Here is a 25,308-nt window from a genome sequence, read left to right as displayed (position 1 = left end):
AGTACATTACTCGGAGTGACGCATTAACAAAACAAAGGCGCACAGCTGCGTGTAAATAGGTGCCGGTTTTCTAATGAGGGGGATTCAAGTGTGGCAGCTCTCCTTGACGGTGGGACATGTCACACCACTGGCTACACGCAGCAGCAGATGGGTCACCAGCATTCCAGTCCACAGCGGGTCGCTGGTCCAACCTTCTGAGGCCAACGCATGACCCCTAGCCAGACAGCAGCAGGCCACTCAATGACTTGCTGCCGCTGGCAGACTTTTTGGCTCCCGATACACGCCAGAGACATCCTGAGGCAAGGTCCACAGATTTGGCTGTTGGATCGCAGGTGCTTGTTGTCACCGTGATCTTAACCACGATGGCTAAGAAACACGCAGTGGACCACCCTACGGCTCCCCAGCAAGCAGCACTGAGGCAATGGGTACAGAGGCTGCTGAGTTGGCTGCCGGTGCATCCTGACCTCATTAAAATACTGTGACTGTACACGGCCAGCACGCCGCAGTACATTGCATGGGTTGCTGAGGTCGTCCTTCCATGCCAAGCTGTTTTGCAGACAGCAAAGTGGCGTCCTTGGCATCACAAGACCCTGTGAGGCAGTCAGCAAGGAATGCGGCACTGTAGCTGTGAACAATAAAACACTTGAAGATCAAAGCCTAGTTTTAATATGGCACACCTTGACAGTTTCCATCCCCGTCAGTTTCCATCCATGTCCAACATTCCTCCGCTGCACGCCAATGTCTACATTTGGCAGTGAAGACTACTTTTGGTGTCAGAATAGTGGACGTCACCTGTACAGTATGATGTTTGAGCCCACCACCTGCATTACAGTCACAAAATGTGGTGAGTGTTGACTAATTTTTGTTTTTGAGTATTGGTCGATTTCTTTCTTTGCATTGTCAGAGTAAGTGTTAGTGTGTTTGGAGCAGTAAGAATTTTTTCTTTTGTGGCATTTAATTACTTTTGTATTGGGTTGAGTATGATGTTTTACTTATCTCCTCCTAAAACATAAGATGAGATACTGAGCTGTAGGAAATCAGTTTATTTTTGTAGTTAAATGTTCTGTTTTTGTAGGATTTTATAGGTTGAATTGGGACTAACTGGGAATGAAAGCAAGACAATGGCAGAGTCATGGACACAAGTTGTGTCAGAACCAGAAGCAGTACAAATTTTGTTGGAAAAGGTAGCACAATTGACAGTGAACAATACGCAATTGAGAAGTGAGCTAACATCGAGGAGTGAGCGGGAAACCGCATCTGAACAATTGTCGTTACTTGGGGTGCCGCAGCAGAAGATTGATCAAGCTGCCGTGAGTTTGATTATTCCATTTTCTGACAAGGCATCTGAGGACATGCATTTGTTTATGGAGGACTTGGAAACTTCAGCTGTGATGAATGGTTGGTCTGATGAACAGTTCTTACATGTAGCCAAGATTAGATCAACGGGTGAAGCAAAAACATATGTAAGGTGTTCTCAGGCCTTAAAGAAGACAGGACAGTTCAAGGAGTTGAAGGAGGGCCTTTTACAGAGGTACAAGAAACAAAATAGCAATGGTACTTTAGGGAGAGGTTGAGTACAATGACAAAGAGACAGAGGGAGATGGTAGAGAAATTTGCGGACAGAATAAGAGAATTAATGAGTATACTTATGAGTTGTGTCAGAGCAATGAAGAGAACGGTGTTCTGTTGCAGGATGCTGAGTAAAGGGCAGGTGATGTATTTTTGAGGGGGTTACCTGTGCATATGGCATGGAAAGTGCATGAAGGGACTCCAAAAGATTTGTATTCGGACATTCAGCTGGCAATCCAATGTGAGGAAATAGACGTGGCAATGGGTGTACGTAATAGACAGACAGTGTTTACAGTGGGTATGAAATGTTATGAGTGTGGTTGTATGGGACATGTGCAGAGGCAATGTACCCAGTCACTGAGGAATAGAGGAAGGGGTGGAAATAAGCAGCATAGAGGATGGAGAAGTGGAGTTAGTAGAGGTGGACAATCGTTAAATGGTAGAGGGGGCCCAAGACCCACCTAAGGGAGCTCATGTTTAATTTCAATGCTACAAATATGTATTCAGAGGTGGGCTGTTCAGTGGTAGGATCCATAAGAACTAAAACATTTAAGATTTTGTTGGATTCAGGGGTGCAAGTGTCAGTGACTACTAAGAGTTTAATAGGGCAAGGGAAGCTAGACCCACCACATTATAGGTTGTGTGGAGTGGGAGATGAGGAGGTCATACCTTTGGGGTCAGTGACAGTTGACTTTTGCATAGGGAAAGTCCAATTTGATGCATGCTTGGAGGTAGTACCATAGGTAAGTGAGGGCTATGACATGATCCTAGAAGTTGATATCTTGCATCAACATCATGCCAAAATTGACCTTGGACAATGAACTGTGGAACTTGGTGGACTGTTATTTCAGCTAGGGGAAACTGTTGTTGATGCAGAACTGTCATGAGGGGTGATCAACATAATTAACAAACCAATTGAGCTGCATACATTAGCATTAAGGCTTAATTTGCATTAGTGTGTGTCTAGTGGCACTGGTAAGTCACTTTGGGTAAGTGTAGAGTCAAGTGTACTTGTGGGTATAGTATGTGTTATTGAACCATTGGAGGATAATGAAATTTTGGATCCATTAGGTTGTTTTGTGAAACATAGAATTGTATGCATGCAAGAGGGAAATGAAGAGGGAGTAGTCCCCATAAATGTGGATAATTTTAGCACTCTAGACACAAATTTGGGAAAAGGAGTTTTACTAGCGAATTTGGTTGTACCTGATGATGAAGGCTGGTGTTCCAGAGGTAGACATAGTGATCAACCACTAACTGCTGATAGAACTGCATTGCCTAATGAAGTTAAGCATTTGAAAGGAGGAGAAAAAGAGCATATGGAAAAATTGTTGTGGGAATTTAAGGATTTGTTTTTTCCACAAGGGCCGTTACCAGCAACTCCACTAGTTCAACATAGGATACCAACAGGGAATGAAGCACCTGTTTACCATAAACCATACAGAATACCAAGGTATTTGCAGCCAATTGTGGAGGATTTCATTGATCAGCAGCTTGCGGATGGTATTATAGAGCATAGTAATAGTTGCTGGAGAGCGGGCATTGTCGTTGTGCCTAAAAAATCTATGGACGGAACAAAGAAATACAGGTTCTGTTGTGACTACTGATACCTCAATAATAAGACAGTAATGGATTCATACCCCATTACAAACATATCGGAGACTTTGGATCACTTAGGACAGTGCCAGTACTTTTCTACGACGGATTTGAGAAGTGGTTATCATCAGGTAGAGATGGATCTAGAGCATCATCCAAAAACTGCTTTATCTAGTCCTGGAGGCCATTACCAGTACATCAGAATGCCATTCAGTCTGAAAAATGCTCTGGAAAAATTTCAGAGGTTGCTGGACAGGATGTTAAGGGGTTTGCAACCACGGCAGTGTCTTGTCTGTTTCGATGACATTATAGTGTTTTCAAGTAGTATAGAGCAGCATAGACAGCAATTAAGGGAAGTCCTTATGAGGTTAAGAGCTGCTCATATGACATTGAGCCTGGAGAAGTGTCATTTTGCATTGGAAGAAGTGAAATATTTAGGTCATATCGTCAGTAAGGACGGAGTGTGAACAGATCTGAAGTTGGTACAGGCTGTAAGGGAAATTTGGGAGCCGAAAACTGTTAAGGAAGTGCAATCATTCGCTGTAATTTGCAGTTTCTATCGAAAGTTCATGAAGGGTTTTGCAGATTTAGCACAGCCATTGATGTGGTTGTTACAGAAGGGTGTGAAATTTTAGTGGACAGAAGAGTGTCAGAAAGCGTTTGACAAACTGAAAGAAGTTTTAACATCAAGTCTGTTTCTTGTGTTTCCAGATTTTGAAAAGGAATTTATTCTAGCTTGCAACGCATTGAATCAAGCATTAGGGTGTGTTATTAGTCAGGAAATTGATGGGAAAGAACATCCTGTAGCCTATGTGCCGAGGCAGTTGAATGCAGCAGAGAGGAATAACTCAACAACAGAGAGGGAGATGCTTAGCATAATCAATGGAATCTCATATTTTAAATGTTATTTGTATGGGAGAAGATTTCACGTAGTGACAGATCACACTACATTGAAATGGTCGTTGGGGTTGAAGGATCTGTCCACAAGACTTGCTAGGTGGTACATGAGGCTTAGTGAATTCAACTATGAGGTGATGCACAAGCCTGGGAAGAAGGATGGTAAAGTGGATGCACTGAGTAGGAAGGTGGAAAAAGTAGAAGTCATAGATTAGGTCCTAGCAGTATGGCAACAATTACAGGTTGCTGACAATGATTGTAAATTGCATTGGGCACAGCCACAATTTAATATGTATGATATGTATGATGGTCTTCTGTGCAGGGAAACGAAGTTAGGGCCCAGGGTAGTAGTGCCAGCAAAGCTGAGAGATGAGGTTTTAAAAGAAGCACATAATCATTTGTTATCTGGTCATGGTGGGAGTAGAGCAACGAATAGGAGAGTGGTAGAGAGGTACTGGTGGAGAGGTAGGAAAGTAGATGTGGATCAGTATGTCAAGAATTGTATACCATGTATGCAGAGAGCAGATTTGAGCTGGAAACCGATACAGCTACAATGATTGCTGGAAGTGACATATCCATTTTCTATGTTGGGAATTGATGTCTTAGGACCTTTCAGTCAAACATCATCAGGGAATAGATTCACACTGACAGTAATAGACTATTTTTCGAGGTATGTGGAGATGATGGCTGTGCCAAATCAACAGGCAGCAATGGTCATGCAAGTGTTAATAAACAACTGGATTTTGAAGTTTGGTGTACCAGAGGCATTAGTTACTGACCAAGGGACCAACTTCATGTTGGATTTAATGAAGGAACTGTTTAAATTGTTGAACATAAAGAAATTGGGCATGATCATGTTGTATGCACAGGCGAACAGAAGGACAGAACGGGTACACAGAACAATCAGGAAGATGCTAAGTTTTTATGTGAGTTCTCATCACCGTCAGTGGGATGAGTATTTGAAGAATATTGTATGTGCATACAATGCAAAATTCCACACTAATACTGGTTTGTCTCCATTTGAGGTAGTGTACAGGTGAAAAATGGTGTCACCATTTGATTTAGTGAAGCTACAGAAAGGAAGGGCCGGTGAATCTGTACGTCAATTTGCAAGGACAATTTGGGATATCTGGAAATGGGTACAAAAGGTGAATACAAAGGCTTTGGAAAGGCAGGAAGATGGAGTGATGTGGAAGGAAGTTTACCACAGTATAGAGTAGGGCTACGGGTCAGCTATCTAGCCCCTATATGCCTAAAAGGAAAATGTAGAAGTTCATCACGAGGTATCAAGGGCCATACCAAGTAGTAGAAACCACATCCCCTGTTAATGTTAAGCTTCAGCTGCCTGAACAATGATAGTACACACTGGGCAGTTATGGCCATTTAAGGGTTGTCTGAATGTGATTCCAGGCGTGTCACAGGAAGAGAAGAGTAAGAAAAAGAGAGTGGAGAAAGGTTTTAAGCACAGGGAAATCCAGGAAGATAGAATACAGTGTAATGTACCATATGCTTTGTGATCCAGAAAGTAGTAGAGTATTTGTAGTTTTTTGTTTTACTGTTACATATCATTGGGTTTATGTAGAGTAATTAGGCACTGTATTTTCATAAGTTGTATGCGTTTTCGAGTATTGTGAGCCTGCTGGGGACAGCAGAGGGAGGGAGGGTGATGGTGATTAATGTCCTCAGATCACTGAAAACTGAGCGAGGTGGCGCAGTGGTTAGCACACTGGACTCGCATTCGGGAGGATGATGGTTCAATCCCGTCTCCAGCCATCCTGATTTAGGTTTTCTGTGATTTCCCTAAATCGCTTCAGGCAAATGCCAGGATGGTTCCTTTGAAAGGGCATGGCCAATTTCCTTCCCCATCCTTCCCTAACCCGAGCTTGCGCTCCGTCTCTAATGACCTCGTTGTCGACGGGACGTTAAACACTAATCTCCTCCTCCTCCATCACTGAAAAGGAGATCATTCAGCAAGTTGGTAGAAGTAAAAAACTGAGGAGGTATCACTGATCTTGGAAGTTAACAGCCAGTACACTGAGATGACAAGGAAGGAATTATGGATCTGCCATAGAGGGAAGGTAACAGTATGTCCAGCCATCCAGCACTGATCTAGACACATGCACAGTGCAGTTATTTTTAGCCAGCAGGAAAGAAATAGACTGTCCAAGGGACATCGTGGAGCCAAAATTGAGCTTTCAATGGGTTGGGATGCATTGGATCTTCTCCACCTACAAAAAATTGATAGTAGTAGCAAGTTGTTTTGAGTAGGGTGTATTTGCAGAAGCGAAATGTATAGAGCTCGAAGAAAGTGGAATTTTAATCAATGGAACTGCGTGTAACATAATAGGACCAACCTTCCATCTCCCAGCGTCAATTTCAGGAGTCACCTAATTGAATGTTACACAGCCATAGCTGTACTGGCCAGAAGCAATATTAGAGTTTTTGACAAGGCAGAAACTGATCTTGTTAAATCAAACTCTAGAGTCAAGTCTGTTGAGATCTGTAAACCAGTTCATTTCAGAGCAAGGGGGGTGCATATCAGCTGAACAGCTTGTGCATCATGTTGCTCAATATAGTGAGAGGCAACAACAAGTAATGACTGTTTTGAGCACCTCTGGGCCAAGTGCCATCACAGCCTTAACTTTGTTGTGTGTTGTTTTCATTCTGATCAGGCAGAGAGCCAATTCCAAGAGGGAACTGACAGTAGTACAAATCCCAATGGATTGGATACCAAGGGCGTAAGACGGGTAGGTAAGGGATTGATTGAGCATTAAGTGGAGTGGTCATCCAGTAAGGAATTTTTACGTTTTGTCTCGAGTCATGTGTTTAAGAGGACTAGACCACATCTAAATTTTCTAATAGTAGTAGTAAATTGGCATAAGTATGTGCCAACCCAAACAAGTTTAAGAGTAGTTAGAGGTCAACCCAGGGTGGAATAATGTAGTGACACCACCTTTTAAGACAGGAAAGTTAGATCCGGTGCAATATTTCTGAGCGCACTAGTTACAGCCAGACGTGGGCCTGTTGATAGGAAGTTACACTGACCACCAGTTTTGAAGTAGAATGGAGGCCACAGGACCATCAAACTGCTGACAAGAGTAAACGCAGCAGTTTGCATGGTGTAATTTATGGGCAGAAGGGGCGCGCTGGCTCAACCTAGGTGTTCTGAGTACATGACTCAGAATGACATGTTAGCTAAACAGGGGCACACAGCCACATATAAATAGGTGCCGGTTTTCTAACAAGGGGGATTCAAGTGTGGCATCTCTCCTGGATGGTGGAGCGTGTCACACCACTGACTACATGCAGCAGCAGATGGGGCATTAGCATTCCAGTCTACGTCGGGTCACTGGTTCGACCCTCTGAGGCCAATGTGGGACCAGTAGCCAGCTAGCAGCGGGCCACTTGACGGATTGCTACCGCAGGCAATGTTGTTGGCTCCCAACACACGCTGGAGGCATCCTGAGGGGAGGGCTGTAGATTGGCAGATTTGGCTGTCGGATCACAGGCACTTGTTGTTGCCATGATCTTGACCATGACGGTGAAGAAGCACACAGCAGGTCACCCTGTGGCTCCCCAGTGAGCGGCCCTGAAGCAATGGTGATGGAGGTTGCTGAGTCAGCTGCTGATGCATCCTGACACCGTTAAAACACTACAGCTGTACATGGCTGGCACACCACAGTAAATTGCATGGGTTACTGAGGTAGCCATTTCACTCCAAGCTGTTTTGCAGATAGTAAAGTGGCGTCCTTGGCATCGTGGGACCCTGTGATTCAGTCAGTGAGGAAGGCGGCACTGTAGCTGGGAATAATAAAACACTTGAAGATCATGACTGAGTTTTCATATGGTTCACCCTGACAGTTTCCATCCACATCCAACATTCCTCTGCTGCACGCCAACATCTACATTTGGCAGTGACGGCTACAGTGTCAATGGTGCAAGATTTGGTGTGCAAAGTGACTTTCTGATTATGTCCCACAAAAGTTTGATGGGATTCATAATGGTTGAATTGCATGCTCCAATCATTCACTCAAACTGTCCAGTGTGTTCTTCAAACTAATCACATACAACTGTGGCCCAGTGACATGGATCATTATTGTCCATAAAAACTTGATTGTTGTTTGGGTACATGAATTCTACGAATGGCTGCAAATGGTCTCCAAGTACCCAAACATAAAAAAATTCCAGTCAATTACTGTTTAAGTTGGATCAAAAGATTTAGACCATTCCATGCAAAAACAGTCTACACCTCTATGGAGCCACCACCAGCTTGCACATTGCCTTGTTGACAACTTAGGTCCATGGCTTCGTGAGATCTGTGCCACACCAGAACACAACCATCAGCTCTTACCAGCTGAAATCATGAGTTATCTGACCAGGCTATGGTTTTCCATACATCAAGGGTCAAAACAATATGATCACAATCCAAGGAATGCACTGCAGGCAAGGTCATGCTGTTAGTAAAAGCAGTCACATCAGTTGTCTGCTGCCATACATAGTCCATTAATGCCAAAATTTGCTGCACTGGGTTAATGGATATGTTTCTCACACAGTCAACATTGATTTCTGCAGTTATTTCATGCAGTGTGGCTCATCTGTTGGCACTGACAATTCTCCACAAATGAGCCACTCTCAGTGATTACATAAAGGTTGTTGGCAACTGTGTTGTCCATGGTGAGAGATAAAGATGAAATTTTTTTTTCTCAGCTCACTCTTGACACTGTGGATCTTGAAATATTGAATTTCCTAATGATTTGCAAATTGAAATGTCCCAGGGAACTCACTTCAACTACTATTCCCACTGTATGGCTGTAACCACACTGGACACCTTTCCAAATGAGCCACCAGAGTAAAAATGACAGCTCTGCAAAAGTGATGCAGGTGCAGGGTTTTGTGCATAAACTGACCTCTTGATTATGTTCCATAAATGTTCAGTCAGATTCATGCAAACAATCTGGGTAGCCCAATCATTTGCTCAAATGGTCCAGAATCTTCTTCAAACCAAGCAACAATTGTGGCCTGAAGTCTTGTTGGGTAATATGAAGACAAGGCTGCAAATGGTCTACAAGTAGTTGAACACAACCATTTCCATTAAATGTATTCACAGTTGTGAATATGGACAACCAACAGCAGCAGACTGGAATGACAATAATGAAAATTTGTACCAGACCAGGACTTGAACCCAGATTTCCTGCTTGTCATGAGTAGACACCTTACCATTTCACTATCCTTGCGTGACTCATGGTCGGGCCCAAACTTTGATATTGTAGTGATTTGAGAATTTCTGTGTATATACTAGAACCACTCAGCCTTCTACCATCTCAAACACATGATATTCTAGACACAAGAGTGGAATGGTAAAATCCTACCTACAGTGTGTCACATGTTTGTGTGTGGAGGTTTAAAGTCAGTCATGAGAAGAAAGTAGACACAGCAGTCAAATGGCCCTGACAAGTACTTGTCAGGCAATTCATAGATGTCTTAGAGGAAGAATCATGGAGCTTTTATGCAGCTCTGTGCCTATTATGTCATTGACAATTGTTATGTGAAAGAAGAACAGTTGAAAAAGTAAGCTTGAAAACTCTTAATCCAGCCTTGTTAGAGACCAGACCCTTTTTATGGTTCATGTGAAGTAGAGTCATGGTTATTAAGCCAACTCTTTTATAAATTAATTAAATTTGTTTCTGACGTTGGACAGAGCAAGTGACTTACTGGAATTCATATATGTATGTGAAAAGTAAGAACTTTTTTCTGTATGGGGTCCAAATAGATCATTGGTTCATGAAAAGTGAAGTTCGTGTATCTCTTTATTTCACAAGAAGAGAGAGAGGCTTAAATATTCCTGTACCTAGCATCATTCTGTGGAGAAGAAGTCAAGAGAGTTTTCCAGCAGCCAGCTAGCCATCCAAGAAGATTGGCTGTGAATCTCAAATAATTCATCTCGTATAGAAGTAGTGGGAAGTTTGTACATCTACTTCAAGCTTTAAATTGGTGTCAAAAACGTTAGAATATGTTGTCTTCCATGTGTCTACAAACTGTACTCATACATCCGTTATGTATCTCCCTGAACTGGTGAGACATTTTACTTGAAAGTTGTTTGTGTGGTGTCAGCCCATAAATGTGACAATGCAATGCCTCTTTCTTTCTGAATTATGATGCAAAGGTGGTACTGGGCTGCCTACAGCCATTATGAAATACATTAAATGTAGACGCATGGAAGTTAGGGTCTGGCAGTGAGTCGTGCTTGGACATCCAAATGGTAAGGCTACTGCTCACAATGAGCACCACAGTCTGGCACCAATTTTCATCATCATCATTCCATTCTACAGCTTATGATAGTCAATATATGCATCTGTGAATACACTCAATGTGCCTCATAATGACTGCAGTCACCACAGTGCCGTGCATGTCCAAAGGAACTGTGCACTGTAATTCAGAATAACACAGGCAATGCAATATCATAAAACCATTTCTAGTCAATGGTAAGTTCCGTTGGACCAGAGGACCCAATCCATACTATGTAAACACAGCCTACACCATTATGGAGCAACCACCAGCTTGCACAGTGCCTTGTTGACAATTTGGGGTGTGTGCCACATCTAAACGCTTCCATCAGCTCTCACCAACTGAAATCAGGCCTCATCTGAATAGGCTACAGTTTTTGAGTCATAAAGGGTCCAACTGATATTGTCACAAGCCCAGGAGAGCCACTGCAGGCAATGTCAGACAGTTAGCAAAGGCCCTTGCACCTGTCATCTGCTGCCATAGCCCATTAATGCCAAATTTCTCTGCACTCTCCAATAGATATGTTTGTGACACATCGCACATTGATTTCTGGAGCTACTTCACATACTGTTGCTTGTCTATTAGCACTGACAACATTGTTTTCTAATCATCTAGGTTCCAAATAAATATGGCAACAAGCTGAGGAGAGGTGCTGCAGCTGATGTGCTGTTAGCCAAGTCACCCTTATCAGTCATCTGCTGCCATAGCCCATTAATGCCATATTTTTCTACACTGTTTTAGTGGATGTGTTCGTTGCACTGCCCACAGTTATTTCTGCAGTTATTTCATTCAGTGTTGCTTATCTGTTAGCACTGGCAACTCTATACAAATAGCACCACTCTCGGTCATTAAGACAAGACCATCAGCCACTGTGTTGTCTGTGGTGAGAGACTGCATTGTCTGTGATGAGAAGAAATACCTGAAAATTGGTATTCTTGGCACACTCTTGAGACAGTGGCTCTCAGAATATTCCCTAACAATTTATGAAATGGAAGTTCCATGCATACAGCTCCAACTACCATTCTACATTGATATGAACTACCCTTTTATACATTGTGTACATGATACTACTACTATCTGTATACATGCATATTGTTATCTCATGACTTTTTATCACCTCAGTGTAATCCAACAACAATCAGATGGGATAGTTATAGTTTTGTAAGTGATGGACAAGACAATAAATCCTGCACAATGATACAAAGTGCTTGCTCTAAAACCTACTTGGATCTACTAGTTCTGATAACCATTCATGATAAACACATATTAGATATAACGGTAACAAATATGGCTGTCCTCTTTCAGAAAGTCTACATGGAAACTGTTATCATTGACCATCAGGCAGTTACAGTGACAATGATTACTGAAGTAAAAATTATAACCAAAACAAGTGGAACATTTACATGTTCAGTAAGCTAGGTAAAGAGGCGATCTTGTCATACCTCAAAGAGGGACACAGAATTTTTAACTGTGCATACGAGTGCATAGAAGGACTTTGGTGTGAGTTAAAAGGAACAGTTGACCATGCACTGGATAAATATGTATCCAGTAAAACAGTCAATGATTGGAGCTAACCAACATGATGTACAGTCACTGTAATGAAACCTCTAGAGTAACAGTGATGACTGTATGGCAATGGATAGAGAGTTGCTGAATGAAATTCATTTAGCTGTTAAGGCAGGATATGTCTGCCTGTGTCTGTATATGTGCTGATGGATATGTGTATGTGTGCAAGTGTATACCTGTCCTTTTCTTCCCCCTAAGGTAAGTCTTTCCACTACTGGGATTGGAATGACTTTAACTGTTCATAAATGTAAATCTGTGCACTTTACAAAATATAAAACCATCATTTTCTGTACCAATGAGTTCACAATTGGAATCAGCTGACCCTTACAAATCTCTGGGTTTGGTAGTTTGTAAAGATATACAATCGAATGATCACATAGGCTTATTTGTAGGTAAAGCAGTTGGCAGACTTTAATTCATTAGTATGATCCTAGCAAAATGCAGTGAGTCTAAAATGGAGATTGCTTGCAAAATAATCATTTGACTCAACCTAGAATATATGTTTGACCAATACCAAATGTGTCTAGTGGGGTATACTGAACATACACACAGAAAGTGTAACAAAGCAGGTGTATCCTATTCATCTCTTATCCCCCCCTCCCACAGAATTGTTATTTTTTTGCAGATATCGGTATTACGAAAAGGAAATTTACCACTCACCATATTATAGAGATGCTGAGTTGCAGACATGCACAACAAAAAGATTGTCACAAATAAGTAAAGCTTTTGGCCAGTAAGGCCGTTGCCAAAAATAGATCACACAAATTTACCACTCACCATATTATAGAGATGCTGAGTTGCAGACATGCACAACAAAAAGATTGTCACAAATAAGTAAAGCTTTTGGCCAGTAAGGCCGTTGCCAAAAATAGATCACACACACACACACACACACACACACACACACACACACACACACACACACACACACACACTCATGTAAACACAACTCTCACACATGACTGCAGTCTCAGGCACCTGAAACCACACTAATTTACAAGGAAGAAGATGATAGTGGATATATTGATGAATTGCTTTCTGATGGAAAAGATGAAGTAATATTATCAAGTGATCATGATGGTGACTCTGAAATTGAATGTGATTAAAGGTTATCTTCCTTAGATAATAAAGACAATATATTTATTGGTAGGGACAAACAAATAAAATAGATGAAAACTGGTATGCATAAAAAGGCATCATGTATACCAGCAAAAAGTACGAGGGTTGGAACTTAAATAGTGGCAACTATTTGTTCACAACTGATACAAAAGAGTTACATGTTTGCACCTGTTACTGTCCTTCAAAGTAGTCACCAGCATCGTATAGCACCCGTTGCCAGCGATGTGGAAGGCATAGTATACTGTTAGCAGAGTCTATTCTATTGACACTTTGAATGGAGAAGTCTATTGTCTGTTGAATCTCTGGAACAGTTCTGAAGTGAATGCCACTAAGTGGTTCCTTCATCTTCAGAATCAAATCAAAGTTGCAAGGACTTAAGTCAATGGAGTATGGTGGATGGTACAGTACTACCCAGTTCCATCGACTGAACAGAGCAGCCACAGCTTGTGCTGTATGCGCTCGTGCATTGTCATGCAAAATGATGGGTGGGTTGCGCAGAAAGTGTCGCTACTTCTTTCACAAAGCTGGTCACAGGTGATGCTCCAAAAATGAACAGTAATTCTGTGGACTGATGGTCTGTCATGGAGGAACATGATGCATTAGGATAACACTATTACTGTTGTACACGAGAATCACCATAACTTTAGACTGCTCCATTCGCACCATCAACAGAACAGGCACTGCTAATGGTATACCATGCCTTCCACTTTGGTAGCAATGGTTTCTATACAACACTGGTGACTAATTTGATGGACAGTAACAGGTGCAAACATATAACTCTTTTGTATCGGTCGTGAATAAATAGTTGCCACTGTTTAAGTCTCAACCCTTGTATTATCAAGATTTTTCCAGGCCCTAAAATGGTAGCACAAGGTATTGTAGAAGAAATTGAATCATTCCATAAAGTCATCGGTATTGATATGATAGATGAAACTGTGTGTTGTACAAATGTATACATTCACAGAAAAAGGCCAGAAGAAAATTATTCTAGAGATAGGGATGCTAAGGTGATAGATCGTCACGAAATTTGTGCTGTATTAAGGATTCTTCATTTGATTGGCCTCAAAGGTGGAAAACACACAAATGTAACGGAACTTTGGTCAAATTATGGAACAGGAATGGTTGGTGTGAGATCCTGCATGAGTTACAAGAGGTTTTATTGCTTCACAGGTGTACTGGATTTGATGATAAAGAAACTAGGAATATGAGCCAGATAAGTTGGCAGCTATTAAGAGTTTTCTGGTTGCATTTGTGAAAAACTGCATGATTCGTTATACTATTGGTGAGTTTATTACTACTGAAGAGAAACTAGAAGCATTCAGAGGTTGTTGCAGCTTCAAACAATACATTCCTAATAAATCAGAAGCTTTTCTGCATTCCTTTGCAATATAAAAAATACATTAGACAGTAACCCTCTTAGTACTAAGAGATGTAACTGTAGCAATATGCATAAACCACAACACACAAAAAAGTGGTACACCCTGTACCTCAATAAAATTAGAATCCTTCTACTCATGCTGAAGGACAAAATTGAAGGCAATCAAGAAAACAAGAATAGATATATAAACTTGAGAAAAATATACAAATCTTAAATTAAAGGAGCAAAAATGAAGTCAAATGAGGAGCATATATTAAATGTAAAGCTGCCTGGAACATAGTTGAAAGTGAGATAAACATGGGGAAAGAAGAATTCAGTAACCCACTTAATTGCAATACTCTCAACGAACACTTCATAAATTCAGTAAATACCCAGTTACCAAAAAGTGATGATTTAACTGATGTGGAAGCTTTTAAGCTTTGGAGTAGAAAAACTGCTACAGATATAAATAACTCTGTAAACAAGTTGAACAACTATAGAACAGAAGACTGCTATGGATACAGTAACTCTATAATAAAAGCTATAATTAAGGAAATGAGAACTCCTCTACTCTACCTTGCAAATAAAATCCTTGATGATGGCATTTTCCCTGACTGCCTTAAAATTACTGTTATACTTCCCATATACAAAAAGGGTGACAGAGAAATGCCAGATAACTATAGACCAATATCAATTGTCCCTATACTCACCAAAATCCTAGAGAACTTCTCACACACACAGATTTACATGTATTTTGAGAGCAATAAATTACTTAATGACAGCAAGTTTGGATTTAGAACTAATAAATCAACCATAAATGCTATTGAATGCCTGATAACTGAAATCCACAACACTTTGAAAGGAAACTGACCACCTGTGCAACACTCATAGACTTAAGCAAAGCATTTGATTTGGTATCACATGAGATAATTGTAAAAAAATTAGAATATTATGGAATTGCAGACAAACCACTTAATTTGGTTAAGTCATACCTAAATAACAGGCAACAGTCAGTGTATGTGAACAATGAAAGATCAGAACTTCCTGGCAGATTAAAACTGTGTGCCGGACCGACACTCAAACTCTGGACCTTTGCCTATCGCGGGCAAGTGCTCTACCATCTGAGCTACCCAAGCACGGCTCATGCCCTGGTAGATAGAGTCGAGGTACTGACAGAAATAAAGCTGTGAGTCATTGTCCTGCTGGAATTGCCCAAGTCCATCAGAATCTACAATGGAAATGAATGGATGCTGGTGATCAGGCAGGATGGTTACATATCTGTCACCTGCCGCAGTCATATCTAGACATATCAGGGGTCACACACCACTCCTACTGCACAAGCCCTACACCATTACAGAGCCTCTACCAGCTTGAACAGTCCCCTACTGACATGCACGGTCCATGGATTCATGAGATTGTCTTCATACACATACACGCCCATCTGCTTGATACAATTTGAAATGAGCCTCATCCGATTAGGCAACATGTTTCCAGTCATCAACAGTCCAACATTAGTGTTTATGGCCCCACGTGAGGTGTAAAGCTTTGTGCTATGCAATCATCAAGGGTATACAAGTGGGCCTTTGGATCCGAAAGCCCACATCAGTGATGTTTCATTGAATGGTTCACATGCTGACACTTGTTGATGTCCCAACATTGAAATATGCTGCAATCTGCAATTGGGTTGCACTTCTGTCAGGTTGAATGATTCTCTTCAGTCATCATTGGTCCCATTCTTGCAGGATCTTTTTCCAGCGATGTTGGAGGTTTGATGTTGTACTTGATTCCTGATATTCGTGGTACATTCATGAAATGGTTGTACATGAAAATCCCCACTTCATCGCTACCTCGGAGATGCTGCATCCCATCACTCATGTGCCATATGTAACACAATGTTCAAACTCACTTGATAACCTGCCATTGTGGCAGCAGTAACTGATCTGATAACTGTGCCAGACACTTGTTGTCTTATATAGGAGGTGCCAATCACAGTGCCATATTCTGACTGTTTACATATTTCTGTATTTGAATATGTACCAGCTTATTTGGTGCTTCAGTGTACTTATCCAGTATACTACATTCTCTTACATACCTTTTCAGTAGAGACAGCCAAGATGAGATTAGACTACTCATTGTGCATGCAGAGGTATTTAATAATCATTTTGCCTGTATTCTATATGTGAATGGAATCTGAAAATTCTCATATCACTATATTCCTGGGTAAGATAAGAAGAGAAAGAATAAAGACTGAAACAATACAAAGCACACTTTAGATCAATTCCCTAAAAGAAACTAGTAAAGAGATAATCTGAAATGGTTTAACCATTTCAAAAGTATGGGACAAGAAAGACTACCAAGAAGAGCTGTGGAATGGACAGAATCTGGGATAGGCTATTTGAAAGAGCACAGACAAGATGGAGAGACCAGGTGAAGATGGTTGGATTGTATGGGGGAGGAGACCAGACAGCAAGGCCATTGGTCCCATCCAGCCATGCCTTTTCAGAGCAACCATCCCGACATTTCCCTGAAGCAATTTAGGAAAATCATGGAAAACCTAAATCAGGATGACCGGATGCAGGATTGAACTATCATCCTCTCAAATGCAAGCCCAGTGTGCTAGCCATTGCACCACCTCACTTGGTACCAGGCGAAGTATTTTGTGAACTGAAGAGGACTATAGTGGGAGGTAATGCTTAACAATAAACTGTGTGAGAAAAAGGAAAATTGTTTGTGTTTACAACATTCAAAGGTGTTGACAATATCACAGAAAATATCCACATGATTTTGTTTTTCTTATTTACCTTTACCAGGATTTATTTTGTTGAATATTTTATGACTTTCTTTGCAGTGAACTCTTATGAAAGACCAACTGAGAGGCAATTAATGAGTTCTGATCCAAAATGTGTTCACCATTTCATCATCTTATATATTTCATGTATTTAAAAACAAATATAAGGAATAGAAGAATTGAAATGGATCTGTTATTAGAGATGATACGCTTATTTCAATTTTTTAGATATGGTGCTACTACTGCATATTTGCTAGGAAATATGCTTTGAGTCATTGGCTGCTTTCATAGGTACACTACTTTTTCTTATTGAATAGACATAGACTTTCAACACACGACTAGAAACACTGTCATAGCCAGAATTGTCACATTTTAGAGAGCTGAGAGTGAATAAAATTCATCTAAATTCAATGTTTATTAACAACTCTAGTAATCACTGTCAATGTTAATAAGTAATCAAATTAATAAGTAATCACTGAATTTATCAGTCATGATTTAATTTTGTTGTTATTCCTGCAGTAGCCAATGTCTGAGAAATCAGTTTCATCCTTTCTTATTCTGTTAGTTGCCTTTGTTTGACTGGTAAAGGTCAAAACAATTTTCATTTACTTTTATGTATTGTACATTTGTTTTAATTTGTAAATTACAGATATAAGGATTTTTAATACTGATGGTGATGTTCATTTTAACTAGTTAAAACCTATTCCTTTGGATTCAGTTAAGCAATTCATATTATTCTAAGAGAATACGTTTTTGTGGAATGCATGCTTTATCACTTCCTTAATTTAGTTCTAGTCGACAGGATAAGATCATGGGCACAGTACTATTCTTGCTCTATGCTAATGGTATATCATTTTACATAAAATGCATTATGATGATATTCCACTAGAGCAGTTTTTATACGTATTTTTTAATTTATTGTTATTGATTTCAAGCATGGCTGATTTTCAAATGGCGTTCTTGAGAGCAAGCCATGCCTAAAACTGGTAGTAATGAATACAAATATATATTTAATATAGCACCTCTGGTGGAACATCATTACATTGCATTTATACCATTTGTAACTTCAAAACAGCACACAAAAGATAATTTTATTTGAACCTCACACAAAAGTAGTCCTTTTGCCAGATGATACATGCATTACTGTAAAAGTGCACTTCAAAGTTTGAGGAAACTCAGCTCATCCAGTTTTGTAAAAACCATAAAAACATCCACTCTTGTTGAAACTTACTGGCAGATTAAAACTGTGTGCCTGACCAAGACTCACACTCGGGACCTTTGCCTTTCATGGGCAAGCGTTCTACCTACCGATCTACCCAAGCATGACTCACACCCCATCCTCACATCTTTAATTCCGCCAGTACCTCATCTCCTACCTTCCAAGCTTCACAGAAGCTCTCCTACCATGTTGATTGAATGATTGATTTATTATTTGCTTTTTCTCATCTGTAGAACACAGTACATTGTATGGATGTCATTAAATATTTGCACAATATATATTAATAAAAGAAACATTTCTCTTATGGTATTTACTTATTTTTATTTTTCTAATCAAATTATAAATTGTCACATAGTACAATTAAGTCACTATCTATAGTTATTTCAATTGTACTTAGTTCTGCTTTTCTAATCATGTCATAAATTGTTACATAGCACAATGCCTATGAACATTAAGTTACTATCTATAATAAAATTGTAAATATTCTTTCAGGCTTTGGCTCAAGGTGCAGGGATTATTTCAATCTTTTATTTCTTGTGGTGGCCTATTGTACAATTTTATTCCATGGTATAATACACTATTTTAAGATTTTACTTGTTTATTTAGTTTAGATGTGAACAACCTCTGGATTTGATTCCATTGTCATGTATTGTGCTGTTCGTGGAGTGAAGATTAAGATTTTTTCTTACATATGTTATGTTGTGATAGGTGCATTCACACAGAACTGTCAGTTTCTAGTTTTTGAATACTTCTTTACAGTGTTCCCTGTTATTACTATTTGTTGCTATTCTTACAGCTCTTCTCTGTTTGTTGAAAATATTTTGTGTGTTCCTAGCACTTTTCCTCCAAAGCACTATCACGTAACTGAGGACTGAATGCATATATCCAAAGTAGGCTACTTTGAGGCATGAAATATTGCAGACAGGTGGAATGATTCACTTCTGCGCATTTCAGTTGCCAATATACATCCATCCCTGAGAATTTGGTATCATATACTCAATCTCATACATCATGGTCCCCCTTCAGTGTGGTATCATTGGGCTTTTTCTTCAGTTGGAAGTTTATATGGTTTGCCTTTTTCACATATAAAATTACTCTTCTCTTTCGTGACAAGATGTGAACATCTCTGAGAGCTTCATTGGATTTTTCTGTTAACTGAGTTGAATTTTTGTCTATAATCACTACAGTGCTGTCATCAGCATATAATATTTCTTCTCCTCACCTAACCCTCTGAGGGAAATCAGTACTCCCTGGGGATGCCTATATTAATACATCTCAGATCTTTTACTTCTATTCTTTCAGAAATATGTGAGATTTCAACTCTTTACACCCAGTTCCACATATAACTTAAATCAGTTCTGTCCCATACCCCTCATTCCTAATAGTTCTAATTCATGAAATAAAATTCAGTGGCCAATTGTATCAAATGACTTTGATACATCCGAAATAAATAAATAAATTAATAGAAAATACCTGTTGCATTCTTGCCCTAGTCCAGTGCTTTGAATATTACCTTAGCAAACTGTGCTGTAGCTGACTGTGTACCTCTTGTGGGCCTGAAACTGAACTGTTCATTGCAGAGAAGATTGTATTTATTTAAGTACTTTATTAGTCTACTTTTCACTGTGGTTTCTATTGAGTTTGCAATGCAAGATAACAAAGAAACTAGTCTGTGGTTTTCCATGCATATTTGTATTGGTATTACTTTTGCTTCTTTCAGGTTTCAAGAAAGCAGCCATATCTGAAATATTCATTAATTATGATTGTTAATGGGGTTTTCATGTTTTTTATACATTTGTTAATGACACTTACTGGGATCTCATTTTACCCTGTGGATTTTTAATTATTCAATTGATGTATTACCTGCACCACCTGTTTCTTTGTTCTTGGAAAGAGCACCATTCAGTGTGGTGGCTGGTCCTGGTGGTGTAGAACTTATGTGTCTGGAAATTTCTCTTGCAGTTTTTTAGCAGTGCCACTAAAGTACTCATTTGTAAAGTTTACTAGTTCCTTTGTGTTGCTGATTTGAACATCTTTGATTTTGATGTGTGTTTCCAGATGTTTCTGTCCAAAGTTGCTGTCTCCTGTCTGGATTGCTTTGCTTTTGTTATCTTCCTTGAGCAATGTTTCACTGTTTGTAAGTTTTTTTTGCAGATGTCAATACCTTTCTATAAGTTCTTCTGTAATCTTTGTAAAATTCTGAGGAAGCTGGATCAGTCTGACTGTTTTGATGGCTGTTAGATAGCTTAGAGTTTCAGAGGAATTTTTAATACTTCTGGTCCCCATACATTTTTCTGACGTTCCAAAACAATGCTATGTTTAATTTTACATTAAATATTGTCATGAATGTAGTAAACATTACGTCTACATTTGTTTCTGCATACACTCACTCCTGCCTTTCATGTTGTATCTGGGATGAGAATTGAAATAGGTCTGATTCTGAGAAGACTCCTTGATATAGTGTATTGATGAAGAATGTTACAAAACTAATTATAATTAAATATGGGAATCACATACATACATCTTGCAGGTATCTGTTTAAGCAATTAAGAATGTGAACAGTATCACAACAGTACATTTATTCACTGATGAAATTTGTTGCCAACCATCTGTTGATGTTTGAGTTCAACAAATGTATTCATTAATATAATATTAACAACAAAAATGGCATGCACCACACTCTGCTAAATGTAACTTTGGCACCAGGGCGATTGAAAAACATAGCATTAAAACTCTTTCATAATCTGCCCAGGGAAATAAAATTTCTGACACACAGGACAATTGTGTTCAAACACAGATTTAAAAAATGTTTCTCCTCAATAGCTCTTATTATAATACCAGAGGAATTCTTGAATAGAAATGCTTAGGTAGTTACAAAACTGCAAATATCCAGCATGTAACAATAGAAATATTTATAATTTATTTTATTGTCTCTAAAAGCCTTTGTTCAGTTGATACATTACACATTATATTGCTCATGATGAATATGATTTACTGAACTTGGAACTAGTTAACATTTTTGTAGTTAAAGATATTGCATCTTAGTTTTGCTGGCCCATTAAAAGTCAAATTAATGCAAATTAAGGTGACCTTTCATTCTGGAAAAGGCAATCTGTATTCAATGCCATAGCTATACATGTAATACAAGAAAGAAGCTTTAAAACACTGTTTCTAAAGACAAATAACTATAACTGCACTCATAGTGAGAGTTCAAATAGCAGTAGTTGTTAAATTTGGATTATGAATTCTGTTAAACTAGTGTCTATATTTGTACTCACTTGATCTTTGTAACTGAGTGGCAGTTAGCTATTGATTGAGAATACATTTAATAGAATGACAAAGTGTAACTAACAAATTCTGATGTTACAGACATATGTCGGTATTACTCCAGAACTTGGAGAGCTCACTCCAGCAGTGTCTTTCTACAATCCCATTAATCGCAACTTGTTGGTTGCCAGCATGAAACTAGCTATTGTTGTATGTCGTGAAGAAATTGATTTGACACAGACTGATGGGTTCACACACACAAAACCTGTGACAAATGCATTATACAATGAACTTTTTAAGATTGTAAGTTCTATAAAAATATAATGTTTGTATTTTCAGTTTGGAATTTAAGTATATTATATTTTTAAAAAATAATAAATGTAAAATAATTCCTCAGTTTACTAGAATATTGTATGTACATTTATATTGTCACTGATAATACAAACAACTCTTCCAATATGCTAGGAATTTATTTTCTTTCATTATTATTCTCATGAGTTCTGCATTGTATATTGTTTCTGATAAACTAGTTCAAACATGTGAGAGAGAACCACTGTTTACATTTCTCTGTGACATTTTTGACAGTTTGACTACAGCATCTTCAGACTAAAACCATTCCCCGATATGAGATTCATTATACCTGACCTAAATTTTTATCTCATGAGTAGATTCTCCTGCTGGAGAAAGAATGATACTGAACACATCAGACAGGTGACAAATTACGTGAATAGCACTGATGAGGAATGTAAAAGTACATTAATGTTTTCACTGATAATACACTCCTGGAAATTGAAATAAGAACACCGTGAATTCATTGTCCCAGGAAGGGGAAACTTTATTGACACATTCCTGGGGTCAGATACATCACATGATCACACTGACAGAACCACAGGCACATAGACACAGGCAACAGAGCATGCACAATGTCGGCACTAGTACAGTGTATATCCACCTTTCGCAGCAATGCAGGCTGCTATTCTCCCATGGAGACAATCGTAGAGATGCTGGATGTAGTCCTGTGGAACGGCTTGCCATGCCATTTCCACCTGGCGCCTCAGTTGGACCAGCCTTCGTGCTGGACGTGCAGACCGCGTGAGACGACGCTTCATCCAGTCCCAAACATGCTCAATGGGGGACAGATCCGGAGATCTTGCTGGCCAGGGTAGTTGACTTACACCTTCTAGAGCACGTTGGGTGGCACGGGATACATGCGGACGTGCATTGTCCTGTTGGAACAGCAAGTTCCCTTGCCGGTCTAGGAATGGTAGAACAATGGGTTCGATGACGGTTTGGATGTACCGTGCACTATTCAGTGTCCCCTCGACGATCACCAGTGGTGTACGGCCAGTGTAGGAGATCACTCCCCACACCATGATGCCGGGTGTTGGCCCTGTGTGCCTCGGTCATATGCAGTCCTGATTGTGGCGCTCACCTGCACGGTGCCAAACACGCATACGACCATTATTGGCACCAAGGCAGAAGCGACTCTCATCGCTGAAGACGACACGTCTCCATTCGTCCCTCCATTCACGCCTGTCGCGACACCACTGGAGGTGGGCTGCACGATGTTGGGGCGTGAGCGGAAGATGGCCTAACGGTGTGCGGGACCATAGCCCAGCTTCATGGAGACGGTTGCGAATGGTCCTCGCCGATACCCCAGGAGCAACAGTGTCCCTAATTTGCTGGGAAGTGGCGGTGCGGTCCCCTACGGCACTGCGTAGGATCCTACGGTCTTGGCGTGCATCCGTGCGTTGCTGCGGTCCGGTCCCAGGTCGACGGGCACGTGCACCTTCCGCCGACCACTGGTGACAACATCGATGTACTGTGGAGACCTCACACCCCACGTGTTGAGCAATTCGGTGGTACGTCCACCCGGCCTTCCGCATGCCCACTATACGCCCTCGCTCAAAGTCCGTCAACTGCACATACGGTTCACGTCCACGCTGTCGCGGCATGCTACCAGTGTTAAAGACTGCGATGGAGCTCCGTATGCCACAGCAAACTGGCTGACACTGACGGTGGCGGAGCACAAATGCTGCGCAGCTAGCGCCATTTGACGGCCAACACCGCGGTTCCTGGTGTGTCCGCTGTGCCGTGCGTGTGATCATTGCTTGTACAGCCCTCTCGCAGTGTCCGGAGCAAGTATGGTGGGTCTGACACACCGGTGTCAATGTGTTCTTTTTTCCATTTCCAGGAGCGTACAAACAATACTTCCAGTATGTTAACAGTTTATGTTCTTTCACTAAAGTTCTCATCATGTCTCCTCTCCTCATTGCCAGAGGGTCACTTGCCACCAACTCACTGCCCGAGTATCTCTGGCGAGGTCAATATCGACCTTAAACATCGTTGCCGGAACACAATCATGCCAAAAATCAGCACAATGATGTTATCCTCTAAAGTCCATAAAGGCGTGGGAGACCATCAAAAGGATTTTTGGGCAGGATGGAAACGCCAAGTTACTGTTTTAATGATTAACACTACTCTGCTGACCAGTGCAGGAGGCATACCCCAGATAGGGAAGCATTTTGCAAAAGTGATGGCTACCATCACCCTGGATCCAGCATTTTGTTATCACATAAGTATAGCCAAGGGGAGCAAGTGTAGGATGACAACTCCTTTTCCTATTGTAGTATTGCTATCCAGTCTTTTAGCAAAAGTAACAAGAAGTAGTGATGGCTACCATCACCCTGGATCCAGCTTGTCATTATAACATAGCTATATAACCAATAGGAGCAGGTGGGGGATGACAACTCCTTTTCCAACTGTAGTGTTGCTATCCAATCTTCTAGCAAAAGTAACAGACATAGTGAGGGAGCCACCATGAAGTATTCCATAAGTAGCTGCAGGCTAGTGGCTGTAGTGTGGCAGCATTTGGGTCAGAATAACATGCACATAAGGGAATTGTGAGACCAGCTCCACTCAGCAGAAAACTGCACCACACAGCAGTAATGACTGTAGCAGACAGGTTGATGCCACAACACTAGGGAAAGTCTCTTGTTATGAGTTACATTTAGTGAAACAAATATGCCTCAGAGTAATATAAATATGTCTGAATTTTGAGGAAGATGCACTCCCTTTTGCCAAAGTCCAGCAGCAGCACCACCATGACACCAGGGGCATGCTGGACATTGAGACAAATGGGCATTGCCAGCAGCAGCCATAGGTTCAAGACTGGGCTGTGCCTGTTGCCACCAACTCCGAGTTCCTCAAGGTACTTACTGCCCTAGCAAAGCCAACCTGCCATCCATGCTGGCTGCTGCCAGCACTGAGTTCTCCATGTCCACTATTGTGAACATGTGCAGGGCTGAGGGCTGCTTAAGGCCCCATTGCCAGTGGAGGAGTAGCATGCTGCTGGCATAAAGCCTGTGGCCTATGGAGTCTACAGGCCATCCATGGGCCTCCTGTTAGCAATGTAAGGCACCTACACAGCGTCATCTCACCAGGATGAAAGCTCATACATAATAAGCATCAACCAGGGTCAACAGAGTGAGGCAGGTTTTGCCTCACTGAGACATGATGAAATAGTTTCCAAAGTGGACTAAAGCATACTTTACTGTCAGCAAGTCTATCAGCTTAGCTGACTAGTAACATGCTTGCCTACCATGCAACAGGCCTGGGTTTGATTCCCAGCTGGGTTGGAGATTT

The sequence above is a fragment of the Schistocerca piceifrons genome, chromosome 6 (assembly GCF_021461385.2).
Source record: "Schistocerca piceifrons isolate TAMUIC-IGC-003096 chromosome 6, iqSchPice1.1, whole genome shotgun sequence".
NCBI classification, from domain to species: domain Eukaryota; kingdom Metazoa; phylum Arthropoda; class Insecta; order Orthoptera; family Acrididae; genus Schistocerca; species Schistocerca piceifrons.
The sequence above is the reverse complement of the archived record's forward strand: the minus strand, read 5'-3'. Positions refer to the sequence as shown.